Source organism: Falco punctatus (genome assembly GCF_963210335.1).
Source record: "Falco punctatus genome assembly, chromosome: 7".
Classification (NCBI taxonomy): Eukaryota; Metazoa; Chordata; class Aves; order Falconiformes; family Falconidae; genus Falco; species Falco punctatus.
The window spans coordinates 46,345,297-46,358,811 of NC_137587.1; the positions used below are offsets into that span (position 1 = coordinate 46,345,297).

At 48.1% G+C, this 13,515-nt stretch overlaps 1 protein-coding gene across 1 annotated transcript in view; it reads left to right on the forward strand.

Moving 5' to 3' along the window:
• The window catches only part of NEMF (nuclear export mediator factor), a 162,394-nt gene extending 151,872 nt beyond the window's left edge, over positions 1–10,522 (forward strand). The window contains exon 34 of the mRNA XM_080397071.1: positions 10,511–10,522. The gene's annotated coding sequence lies outside the window, so the exon portion shown is untranslated. The remainder of the gene's footprint in view (positions 1–10,510) is intronic.
• Positions 10,523–13,515: the final 2,993 nt, after the last annotated feature.

Here is a 13,515-nt window from a genome sequence, read left to right on the forward strand (position 1 = left end):
TGTCTTTGCTTTTGTCATAAATTAAATAAGCTACTGTCATTTTCCAACTATAAAGATTGATTTTTTTTTTTAACTATACTGAGGCAAGCGATGATAATTTATACATCTTAAATTTGTCCGCTTAGTTGTCTCTCTAGCTGGTTATTTTTTTGGACCTTGAGCCAGCTTGCTGTTTTCCTTCTCCCGTGCTCGCGGGATGCAGGCTTTTGCAGAAGAGATGTGAAGTCTTCATGTCTCCTGCTGCGAGAAGCACACACAGACCTGAGGTGGATACTCGGCTCCTGTGAATACCAAAGCGAGAGCTCATGCCATTAGGCTGCGCTGTCCCTTCCAGGGGCATGGCAAGGCTTGCTCGTGTGTGATGCTGGTGTATGTTGGCTGCACGGCTGGGCTATCTCATCCCCGCTGTGAGCAAAGAGAATGTAACAGAGCTCGTTGACCAAAACGCAGTGTCCAAAATAACCCAAGCTGAGCAGAAATCTTCTTCCAAACTAAGTGCTGAAGTTGGGTGTGTGTGACATGCAGGTTCCCTGGCAGTATTTGAAGCGTGATAATCATCCAGAAGGACATGCCTCAGGTGTAAAGCCTGGCTGTCGGTTTGAAAGTTGAGGTTTTCCATGAAAGTGGTATTGAAAGCTGCTCTTGGTTGTGGATGGCAGGCTCCAGGACGTACCTGTCCTCTGACATACCTCTGCTTTGAGCTGCTGCCAGGATAAAAAGGGTCTGAGAGGGTTTACTGCTCCAACTGCTTGAGCAGATGGTGGTGCCTCCTAAACCAGGCTGAGGTGGCCCCAGTACTGTGATCTTTTGGCCAACGTAGCCAGCACTGTGCTAGAGCGGTGGCCATGAACTTGCTGATCACCTATGATAAATCACATGCTGTTAAGTTTTTTCCTTCTTTCTGAACATGCAGTAGCTTCGGTTCTCTTCTTACGATGTTGTACATAACCCATATAGCTGCTGGACACGTGCTGGTTCGGGAGTCGCTGTGTCTTAGCGTGTTGAGGAAACACATTTAAGAGACCATCTCCAGTGGGTCTTTGAAACAAAGTGGGCTCAACTTTTCCGGTAGGTGTAAACTGCCATCTGGCAGGATGTCAGCTGAGAAATACAGGGACTCCAAGTGACTAGAAGCTGGAATTTTTCGTTTTCATAGGTATAATTGAAGGTGGAATAAGTGACTGGAAAAGTGGAGCTTCTAGACTTGGCCTGGCTGAAAGGGGAGGGTGAGCTGTCTTCATTAAGATGAAAAGTCAATTGGCTGAAAGTCACTGTGGAATGAAAGAAGAGCCCATACTAAAAATGCCGTATTTTCAGGAGACAAAGCACAGTGTCTGTGGGGAAAGGCAGGTGGGGGCTTCTGGGGACAGTGCTAGGGAGTAGGGGCAACTCCTCAAGCAAATTTTCATTGGTCTTAGTGAAAAAAGGTGTATATGAAGTAGACAATAAACCTGACTATTAAAAATAGGCTTAAAAGAATGATGAAAAGAAATGGCAACAAAATTTGAAAAGCTGAAGTACAAACCAAGGGACACCAGGGGAAGTCATCACCAGGCTCAGTGGAGGCAATGTAGGTTGAAGATGGTCCCACCATGCTGGCATCAGCTTAGGAGTGCAGGGAAACCAGATGGGGAAACTAAATAGGGAATGAAACTGGCTAAAACTGGTCTGAGAAAAGCAGGACGGCCATCAGCGAGGGAAGGACCAGCAGGAGCGATCAGCAGCAGAAATGCAGGATGGGGAAGGACCAGGGGGCAGAGCTGGGGAAGAGAGGGCTTGGGTCAAGTAACCTAATGGGCATGGGTCACCTGCGCCAGGCTCCTGTGGAAGACCCACGTGCTGTACTGGGTGTAGAAACAGGAATGAAGTTTTAAAGTCTGCTCAGCAGTGCTGATTTTATTTATGCATTTGTACTAAGGAAAGAAAGAAAGAAGTGCCTGGGGTAGATGGCCAGGGAGGCCATGGCCTCTTTGTCATGGCAGGTTTTTAAGACAGGTCAGACAAGGATCTCATGGGAATGACACGATGAAGTTGATTGTGGCTGGGGAAGTGGATGAGCTCAGTCATTTCTTGATCACCTCCAGCCCTATGGATCTCTCTAGTTTTTTTCATTTATAGCATCACACTCTTCACAAGGCTGAAATCCCCTACCTGCTGCACTTGATTCATTTCCCAACAATCCTTTAAAGCATCACATTAAGGCGTCGTAAATAAGTGCTTTTAGAAACAATTATTTTATCTCTGCCAGCGCCTCATTGCAGCCGTCCTAATGAACAATGAAACTTTATTGTGTTTAGAGATGTAATACGTGGTACCGGCGGCTGCCATCACGGGGCTGGGAGACGGAAAAAACACATCAGCATCTTGGCGCAAGGCTTCTCCTTGTCATGAAGCGGATTCTCCGATTTGGGGAGTGCAAATTGTATTTTAACAGATATAACCTACAGAAAAAATATTATCAACAAAGGGAAAGAAGATTAACTGCTTGCCTGGAGGCAACATTTGAAGATTTTACAGATATGGCTGTACCTGCTACAGCCGGCACTCCAGTTACAACGGGTACAGCAGGGAGATGCGGCTCGTGATATACCAAATAAAACGGCACCGTTTTTCATTATACCTTGGTGGTAATGCTCTTTTTTTAACGTGGTCCATCTGTGAGCTGGATGCTTCTGGAACCAAAGCAGTTTTCAGTGCTCACCAAGGACTCATTTACCTCTACTTTTGTTCGGAGTTCTTTGGCAGAGGGAAAAGCACACCTTTCCTTCACAGCTGGTGTACTGCGGCTGCTTCCAAGTGTGGCTCTTTTATGGCATTGAACTCGTCATGGTTTGGGGTTGACTTTGGATTGGATTCCACAAAGTTAGGAAGTGGGTGTTGTATTTCGTGTGGGTATACTTTTGGTGTGTTTAGCGCTTATGCTGTCAACCGTCAGAGACCAGGAGGGACTTTGCCAGTGACCATGCCTTTCTTTTCAACTGGTTTAGGACAGGAATAATTTGATTTTCTAGTGCAAATGTGTGTAAAAGTGTGAATGTCAGAGCAGAGCTTTGGCTAGTGGATGGAAAACACGTGAGGTCTGTGCTGCTTCTGCAAGACCAGCGATTCTCATGCAAAACCAAAACAGGCGATTCACATGAAAATTCATAAGCTCAAAAACACAAGCTCATTGCAAACAAGCCCACGCACACGGGTTTCTGATGCTCTTGGGTGTTTCAGTCTCATTTGACATGGTGACCCATGAGACGTGCGTGCAGGGCAATGTGTGCGTGCATGGGCTGGCACCTTGGGGTCTCTCCCTGTCCTCCTGGGTCTGGGAGCTGCCTGTGAGAGCAGACATTTGCTCTCTCTCCAGTAGGCTGGACTGTGTTTTCTAGCTTGGATTCCTAAGAAAATGAAACAAATGCAATTGCTGAGTTTTTGCTTAATTCTTTAATTTGCTGGCCGATTCCTCCCCTATTTGACAGAACAGTGGAGCTCATCAGAGTTATTAAATTTCCACATTTTATGAGGACAGCTGGCTGAGCAGAGGAGGGAGACCTTTTAATAACACTCCTCTGCAGTGAAGGCTGAAGTGTGTGCAAAGCCCTTATTAGACAGAGAAACTGCAAGGAAGAGCAAGGGCTGCCACAAACAGAGGAAATACTAGTTTTTAATGTTTTGCAACTCAAAGCTATGCAAGGAATGAGCTCAGCCAAGGCTGACAAGAAAATGACAGCACTCAAATGGGGAAACTTGTCCTTGTCAAGGCATTTTTGGGGATGGACACCAACATTGCCCCGGTGCTTTCCCATGCTCACACATGCAGGCATCAGAGCCAGGATCAGTGGAAACCTCGTTGTTTGCCTTCATGAGGTTTTGGGGATAAACAGCCTGGCAGGGTCTCCTCCGCGTTTTGTACATCGCTGTCAATTAACAGAGCCCTTTGCTCTCTGCAGAGCTTGGGATGCTCCATTTCATGCACCTCCTCTATCTAAAAGCCCAGTTATTACAGATGGTCTGCTAGGACATAGCTTGCAAGATTTGTACATGGACCATTATAGCTTCAGCAGCTGCTCTGGGCAAGAGTGGGAGCAGCAATACATCACTTCAATGAACCTAGCCCGTGTCCCCAGCGTGAGAGCAGTTTTAATCTTGACTTTGTCTTCTTGTGCTTTGTTGTATTTAGAGCTGGCTGCTTTTCTGTCATTATTTTGCTATTTTCTTGGAGGGCAGCCATTTCATCTAAATGCCGGCTAGCTGCTGTCGGGGAAGGAATATCCAACAATTTGCTTTCAAATGGCTCTCTCTTAAAAGTTAGTGGTCAGCAGACAGGTGAGGATGGCTGTTGCGGTTATTCAGTGCCAGTTTCCATGCTTCGACGCTGGCATTCAAAGGGGTCTAATACAACTACCACTGCAGAAAGAGTTTTTATTTTCCCTTTTTTTTAAAGCCCCCTTTCCCCCCTGATATGAACATCCCCAGAAGCGCTTGTTATGTTTCCAGCAGGAGCCCTACAATGCTGTATTAGCTGGAAGGTGGATTTTGGGCAGCTGTTTAAGCTAGTTAATGTAAAACTGCTTTTCACAGCCTCCTGTAAGGGTTACGCTGGGATAGGAACCGATGGGAAATACAAGGTGGTGGGAGAGCAGGGAAAGGTGGTGGAGCACCTCAGAGGCATCCTGCTGGAGGCGGCCTTGGAATGGAAGGAGCAGGAATGGGATCTGAAAGAAAAATGGTAATTTTCCACAGTACTAGGTCTGAGAGTTGATTATTTCTCATTTTCTGCTTGGCAGTTTAGAAATCTGAGCTGTGCTTGGAGCAGGTACCAGGGAGCACAGAACCAGCCCAAAGCAGTGTTGTGCTGGGGGCAGGGTGGGTGGTTTAATGGCTTCAGGCTACTAAAGCCATGGGAAACCTGGCACCAACTGGCACTTTACAGTAGCCCCAGGAGAGGGTCCCTCCAGCAAGCAGTGTGATGCCAGCCTGGGCACGGCTCCCTGGGCTGGAGCTGGGGGGAAGCGGGGCGCAGTGAGAGAAGCAAAATCCCCGGTTCAAAATCCACATTGCAGAGCTGTTCTCCCATCCTACACTGGACCTCAAAGATGGAATTTGGCAAAATGGGTTTTGGCACGTCTGATGGCGCTTATCGTAGTGATACGCTGCGTGACATGGTGCCAGCAAAGGGGACTACACGCTTCAGAAGAAAGAAGGAAAATGAAGGTATTTAGGGAAGCTAAATCCTTGAGTGTGTCATCCTCTTGTCCCACTCGCAGGGAAGGGGGAGAGTGCTGATGTAGAATATTTTTTGATATTGGAAAGCCAGCTTGTTCAATGCAAACCACAACAATGCAGCAGAATTAGCAGCTTAGCCCCAGGCGATTGACGGATTGACAAACTGGCCTTTTATGTCCACAGCCTGTTTTGAACGGAATATTAAAGCTGCAACATCCATAAAACACCAGGTTTGCAGCTGCAGAAGGAATCAGAGCTGGAGTGATTCTGCTTTACTTCTTCCCAAGAGCTGCTCATAGAGAGAGACTTAAAAAAATGATGCTCCATCAGCTCCATCTTCCTGCAGATCAATGAAAACTACCCCCATCCAACCTGCATTTTTTGGGGGAGAAAACCCCGCTGGGTCGTGGTGTGGCTTCCCAGGGAGCTCCTACAGCCCTGTTGGGAATGGGGTGTGCAGAAAAGACACCTAATCTGTGCCAATAAAGGGTGTTTCTAAGAGCAGGAGTGTTGATGGGGGCTAAGGAAACAGCATCCTGCATCCCAAGTGAACGAGCGATAAGGCTGGTGCTAAGCAAGCTGATGTCAATGAGGGTAAATGATTGCTATTGCCTGCCTGGGGGGTGGCGGAGGGGGATGTGTGTGTATGCACTGGGGTGGCAGAGATTTCCCTGTGTTGTGTCTTACTCCCCCGTTGCAGCCATCTCTCACTGCTCGTGCCTGTGAGGGGCTGGAGGTACGTTAAGTCCACCAGGAGTCCATTCTCCTCGCTGCGTAAAATATATCGAATTATGCTGTGCCTGCCTCTGGTGAAGATAACCGGGATGCAGCTTTCCCTGAGCATCCTCCCGGCCATGGAAAGAGACCGTCATTAAGTCTCATAATCACTCACCGCAGCCTGCCTAAATTCATTTCACCTATGAAAATCTAATTATAGGAAGTGGCTTCTTCAGTCATTAATGGCTGCAGGGGCTCATCGTACAGGGTAAACTCCGGCTGCCATCTCGGAGAAAAGAAAACGCCTCCAGTGCGTTTCTCCACTACCACTGCAGACGTGCACATTAGAGAGATGTTTATTGCCTTGCTCTATCCCTTGCTTCCTAAACCCTCCCTGCTGAAAAGCCCCAGCCCTGATGTGAAAGCAGTGAATCCTGATGAGCCTTTCGCAGCCCGGACCGGCGCACCAAGCACCCCCTCGCCGATGGGGAGGATTACTGCCCTAAAAAGCCCCTTTGGATCCAAAAAGCACTAACTCCTGATATAGGCATAGGTCAAAGCTAAACTTTTTCAGTGAAACTTGTTGCGCTTTGGCAGGACAAGGAAACGGAGGATGGGAAGGGGCGAGTTGAGGAGAAAATCAGGGCACGCTGCTAGTGAGGGAGCTGAAGTCGGCAGCCGAGCTGTCTCTGGAGCCCTGACAGAGGTTGTGACTATACGTTCAGATAAAACAGCTACTGTATGCAGAAATTAAAAAGAATAAAAACAAAAATCATCCCTTTATAGCAAAGCATCTGCCTGAGAATGACATTTATAGAGAGAAATGGCAAAGGGAATTTCAGGTGCTCCATGACACCCCTTACTGAAAAGATCCATTACCACTTCACTGCACATCTTTTTCCTATTTTTCTGCATTTTAGCTCATCGGCTGTGCTGTTAGAGCCTGGCTCCTAAGTGGTGACCCTGGGAGCAGGGGGTCTCCATTACTTTTTGTAGCCTAAACTTATGTTTGGGTATTACAGGGGGTCAAATCCCTTGTGGGTTTCTTAATGCTAACTTTTGGTTCACTTTAATTAATATTTCTGATGACCTGTGATGCACAAGTCACTCTCAGCAAAGATGCAGAATCACCTCCTGATATTTTCTGTCTCCTTGCAGTAAATCTGCTGCCACTGCGTTTCCTACATGATGTCTGTCCCCCTCCTCCTGACTCTATATTTTTTTGGCTGTTGGATAACTAGGAAGGAGATAAAAGCAGATTTATCTGTTGAGAGTGGAAACAAATAAAAAATGCCAGCTGAACTATGGGGAGACTTAAAGCAGCACCGACAGCTCCGCCGCCCCCCCCGCCCCATCTCCCTGGAACGTATTAAACTTTAACAAGTAAATGGAATTAAGTTTGTGAAATAGAGTTAAAATTGCATAAGAAACATTTTCTTGCTCTGTGTTTGCTGTGATCTCTGCTTGGCTGAAAATCCATCCGGAGCGCGGGTCCTTGGGCATGTGCCAGCCCTGTGCTGGGCACGGCCCCCCAGCTCCTGCTACATGCTGCTGGTGCATGGATGAAACTGGGATTAAACACTTAAGATCTGGAGAGGAGCCTGGACAGCTTTGATACAGCCTTGGAATCCCAGTTTAGTGGGATTTTTCGTTTGAGAAAGAGCATCCTCCATCAGTCGCCTGCCCGCCGTGCTGCTCCAAACAAGGTGGTGTAAGCAGAAGCTCGTTTTAGGAAAATGTGTGGTTTCAGTTTTTTTTTTTTTCTTCGGTGCCTGGGGCTGACACCTCACCTGAGAAAATATGCTCAAAACATGTTTTCATGACAGCACTGCTGGGAAGATTTCTGCTTGAACATGGGATCCACCTTTCCTCGTTCCCTTTCTTCCAGTGGTTTTTTTCTCCCAAGCTTGGGGACACAGGTGCTTCCCCCATATGACTGTCTCCCTGAGTCCCACTATTTTGGCAAAGCTTTGTGAAGTGGAGGCACATGCGTGAGCTGCCTGTGTGGCAGGAGCAGGGGGACCCCTGCTCCCCGGGGAGGGAGTGATGCTCATTAGGGACACCAAGCCACTTACCTTGACTTTTAATATCTCACCCACATTAACAAACCCTGTCCCTGCCAGTCTTTTGGCAGGCATTAGAAGGTGATAATTAGCTCAAAACGCTTCTGCCAGGGTTTTAGCAGCTCTGACACATTTCTCTCTAGTCTGCCATAAATAGCCGAAGTGGGAAACGCGTTTAGGCTGGCGGCGCGGCTGGCAGCACATCTGCCATCGGTGACGTTGGTGACACAGGCGGTGAGCCCACTCTGTGCCTGCACAAGGTTTCTCCAGCAGCCAGGGAACACTGGGTGTCTCCTCAGATGACTGCTCACAGTTGGGTCCTCTACTAAGGGTTTTGGATCTTTTTTGAAGGGTTTTTGAATTCGTTTAATCCTTGTGACAGGTGGGAGGGAGGGGGTTCCTGGAGGAAGCAGGAGAAGATGTCAATAGACCTACTGAAGAGCTTATGCTGCTCAGCACAGGGGGGAAAAACAGTCTGGAAATTCCCCCAGACGGGACTCACCATCTGCTCTGCAGGCATTTCTTGGTTTGGATGAAGATTTTGGGCAAAAACTTTTCTGGAAAGAGTGAGTGCAGCTGATCGGGTGCTCTTTTCACTCGGCAGCAGCCATCACCCGACTCGCATCTGTCAGCGGATGGAGTTTGGCCCCCTGAGCTACTGGGAAAAAACAGAAATACTTTAATAAATAAATCAAGGCTAGGTATAAGGATCCATCCAACTGCATCAAGCTGTATATTGGGCTGGGATTTTTAAACACACCTCTTTGAAAGAGAAGAACAGGAGTCCCTGCATGGCTGCTGCTGCCCAAATATCCTTGCAGGTGCACGGGGAAGGACACTTCTATTCCAACCACTTTGCTATTTACCCTAAAGATAGATATTTACAGGCTGTTTTTCAAAAGAGACCTGTGGTCTTGTTGACATCTTCCTCTTCAATCATCATTTCCTACCCCTGTGTTTCTGACCTGCAGTCAGCGCCAGCTGCAGCTGCCCTGATGCTCAATCCAAACAGCTCCGAGTCGCCTCCTTCCTCCTCCGTGTGAGCAACTTCTCCACACTTGAGCTCCCCAAGCACAAGCCCCTTTTTCCAAATTTAAAAGCGATTTGAAGCTTTAATCCCGTTGTTGGCTGTATATAACACCTCCCCCTTGGCAGAGCGGTGCGGAGCACAGCTTGTTACTCCCACGGGTGCTTTGCAATTGCTGCTTGGTAGTGGCGATGTGGAAGAACGAAGCCATGGTTTTAATTTTGTCTGATGGAGAGCAGAATGCCTGGGAGTGCTCAGGGTTTTGGGAGGTGGAGGCATGTCCTGGGGATGCTGTCTGTGGGATTTAGTGACCAAACCCTCCCCTCTGCATTGAGCCTGCCTGCAAATGTGGGATCTGAGAGATGGGTTGGGCTTGATCAATAAAAATAAAAACCCATAGGGGATGGATGTGGTGGCAGAGTGGACATGGAGTCACTATCTCTGTGTGAACTGACTGTGGTGATGGGCACAGCTAAATCCTGCTCTGCACTAGTGGAAAGAGCAGAATCTGTCCCTTGAGGACAGGGGAAACTGTAGAAAGCCAGGTGTCTTTCCTCCTTATGTCTCCCTGGGGCAGGGAGGGGGCTTTGGGGTTTAGGGGTGCCCTTAAGGTAAGGACCTGCAACAAATGTGAAAACAAATGAACAGTCTATAAAATAAATGTGCACTCTGAATGCACTGTTGCAACTCAGTCAAATGCTCTGCACCCAGATCTGTCTGTCCTCTTTGTCTGCATCGCTTCATGGGATTCCTTTTTTTTTTAACCTTGAGGCATAGGGAAAAATGGGGGTGAAGGACCAGTTGCTTTGGTGGTGGGGCTTGCTGCCGCTGCGCTGTTACTGATTGAGCTTGGTGGGGGGGAAAGTGATGTCTCTGGGTGCTTCTGGCTGCGTGATTTTGGCCTCGTTTCTCAGAGGTGGTGAAAACCCCTGGAGGAAGATGCTACATGACAGGGAAGCTTGGCTGTGCCATTTCTGATCCTCCAGCGGGGGCTGCGTAGGGTCTGCAGTGCTCAGTGTTGAAGAAAAGAGTGGCTTCTGGGTGGCCAAGGCTTGGCTATGGCTTTTTATGTCCCAGTGCTACACAGGTGTAACAAGGCTGCTTGTTGGCAGGTGCTGCTTTGCACCACCTTTGCTTGTGAGCTTCTTTTAATCACATGTATATTAATTTCCATGCCTGAAATAAAGAGGTACTACATTTCGCTCAATAAGATGAAAATAAATTTAAGTAAAGTCAATTATATTGCAATTAGAAGGGAATTCTAATAAAGCTGGGTCAGGAGGAGGCACTGAGCTGCCATTTTGTGGACATTTGTGGAATTTCACATTCAGTTTGTGAATTCCTGGGTTTTGCTTTGCTAGCGTGCGTGGCTTTTGCTTTGCCTGTTAAAGTGTCTTTGTCTCAGCCCGGGTGTTTTCTCACTTTGACCCTCTGGTTCTCTCCCCATGCCGCTGTGGGGGGAGTGAGCGAGGGGCTGCCTGGGGCTGAGCTGCAGGTGGGGTTAAAACGCCAGGTCCCCTGCAAGCGATCCCGGGGTGGTGATGGGCTGTACCTGGGCTGGAAACCAGCACCTGCTTGGCCTGGGTACGATGGGGCCAGCAGCATGGGTACCTCTGGATGCTGCACCCCAGCTGCCACGGGGCTCTGTATGTCGGAGGTGAGGATGTCAGCAGATGGAGCTGTTTATTAACGTTTCCCTGTGATTTACAGTGCAGAAAGATGCTTTGCTGCTGTGTGAAGGCTGCAAGCATTCCTGGCCTTCGGGAAGCGTTCCCATCCTGTGCGTGTTTTGCCTCGCTGCACGGGGCGTTGGGAGCATGGGGTGAAGGCTGTACCTTCCTGGCTGCCCTCCCAGGAAAGCAGATTATTTGCCTCTGCTGTGAAGGCTGGCTGGGTGGCCAAGTGCAGGACCTTCCATGTGGGGACACCTGAGATGGACACAGCAAGTGGGGGTCCCAGAGGCGTGCCATAGGGATGGCCATGGCATCAATCCTCCACAGGGACCACAGGTAAAACAAAACAGCTCTCTGCAAAACCTGGTGCTTCACCCCTCTGAAGACCACGGGTCCTCATGCCATGTCAGGAGGTGGCATGGCAAGGTGTGTGAGCAGCATGGTGGGATGAACTGGGACTGAATTAAAGCAAAACATTGCCTCTTTTTTGCCACTTAAAGGGCTGTGGCCACCGCAATACTTGTTTTTTCCCCAGTGGCTAGCGGAGATGGAAGCTGTCCTCCTCCCTGCTGCCAGGTCACCTAGCAGGGTGCCACCCCAAGTCCAAACACTTGTCCGAAGCATGCTGCTCCATGCACGCACACACTTCCGTTGAATACTCTCTGGCACAGGTAACTGGGAGTTGGTTTGCACACATGCTATATTCAGTCCTGGCTTTTATAACCTTTTCTGCCAGATCTCACTTTTTTAGTGTTCTAGTGCAGCTTTTATGTCAAATCCTTGTCTGGAGTTCAATGGGATGGTGAGATTTAAGTAGTTAAGAGACAAATCTGCTTGACTTCATGGGTATAGGATGAATATGTGAAACCAATAGTGCCAGTTCATACCACGCATCTCACCCAGCATCTCACTCTGATGCCTAACGTCTTGCTCTGATGGTAGCTGAACACAGACAACCAGGGGAAGTGAAGGAGAACATCCCCACCTCCGCTTCATCTGCAACTGGTCTCTGAGTTTGGAGCCCCCATTCAAGGTCACCCTCAGTGGTGTGGACACAGGACGCCCCAAGGTTGGACACATCTGACTGTAGCAGATCCTCATACCTTGCATCATCCAGCTTTGTGATCTCCTTTGTGTAGGTATCTGGGAGATTATCTGCAGCTGCCACAACACTAATTTTAATTTTAAAGAAATGAGCCATGAACTGTTGAAAATAATAATTTTCAATATGAACACCTGAGAGGCTGCTGTGGATATCTGCCAATATATTAATTTTATCTTAAATTCCAACTGGCTGAAAATCTGCTTATTAGTAACATAGAGAAGAAATGTGTTGAGGTATGAGTAAGGCAGTTGGGAAACTGATGGATGCTCCACCCCTGGCAGTGCTCAAGGCCAGGCTGGATGGGACTTGGAGCAACCTGGGCTGGTGGAAGGTGTCTGTGCAAGTGGCAAGGGGTTGGAACTAGAAGATCTTTAAGGTCCCTTTTGACCCAAACCATTCCATAATTCTATGAAATGACAGAGGGAAACCCATTCTGTTGGGTTGGAAGGAGGTACACCTCCTCTCCTCTTGCCTTCATTGAGGTCCTGTGGAGAGAATTCATTTCTTATTCATAAAAAAGCAGAAAGTTGGGAAAACAGGACAGGGAAAATTTAGATTTTATAAAGGAAAAAAGTTAAGCAAAAGCAAGAGGAAGAACTCTGCTTTTACTTTTTGCATGATCAGATATATTATTTTATTATCTGCAAGCCAGCACAGCACTTCATTCCTGCTTATTTTTAAGTGCTTGAATATTTTGCTTGGAATATTAATGAACTTTGGCCCTGGCCAAGGAAATCTTAAGAGCGTCTTGAATTTAAATATACAAAAAATGCCATGGAAACTGCAGAACCTAAGGGTGATCCTGAGGCTGCTGGTGCCATGCTAGCTGTGAGTGGTAGCACCACATTGGAGAGACCTTTGCATGATGCTGTAAAGTTGCCTTTAGAGCCTGAAGAAGTATGCTTGGTTTTAATAATTTTATATTCAATAATCACTTACATATCGGCTTGATGTTATAATCTAACATCATGTTATATGGGTAAGCAAGGTCCCATGGCTGAGTCGCTCTGCGGTGGGCCAGAGGCAGAGGACTCTGGTGTGATGTGCTGGTGCTGGAGGGACCCGGTCTCACGCCTGCTCTGCAGTCAGGAAGGGCAATGGCACCTTAAGGCAACGTAACTTTCCCAGTTTAGAGGTTTATCTGGGTTATTTTGGGATTGTCTTTTCCAGGCAATGTGTTGGAGAGCCGTTCAGAGCCACAGGGTTTGCTTTCGCTGGAAAGTGTCGTGAGTGTGGTGCAGGGGAGAGACGTGGGCGCTGCAGAATACACATGAGGGATTAAATTAATTTTCTTGGAAATGGCAATTTTTGTGTCATGCTGGCTGTTCTGCAGATGGTTGTGGTAGCAAGCTGCAAGGCTGCACCTGCAACGGCTGTGCTGGTGTCTATGTGTGTGTACAAGTCTCTGTGCACCATGGGGCATGGCTGGGTGCAGGACCAACATCTTTCCATCACGTAAATGTTCAAAGACCCCATGGAAAATTATGATGGTGGTTTTGCTGTGTTACACTGTGCAAGTTCCACATCAGTGGAAGTGTCATTCCAATTGCCCTATGGAGGGGCTGGTCCCCAAAGAGACTGCTCGAAATACGTGGCAGATCACAGAATCCCAGACTGGTGGGGGCTGGAAGGGACCTGTGGAGCTCACCCAGGCCACCCCCCTGCTCAAGCAGGGTCTCCCAGAGCGGGCTGCAGAGCCACGTCCAGGTGGGTTTG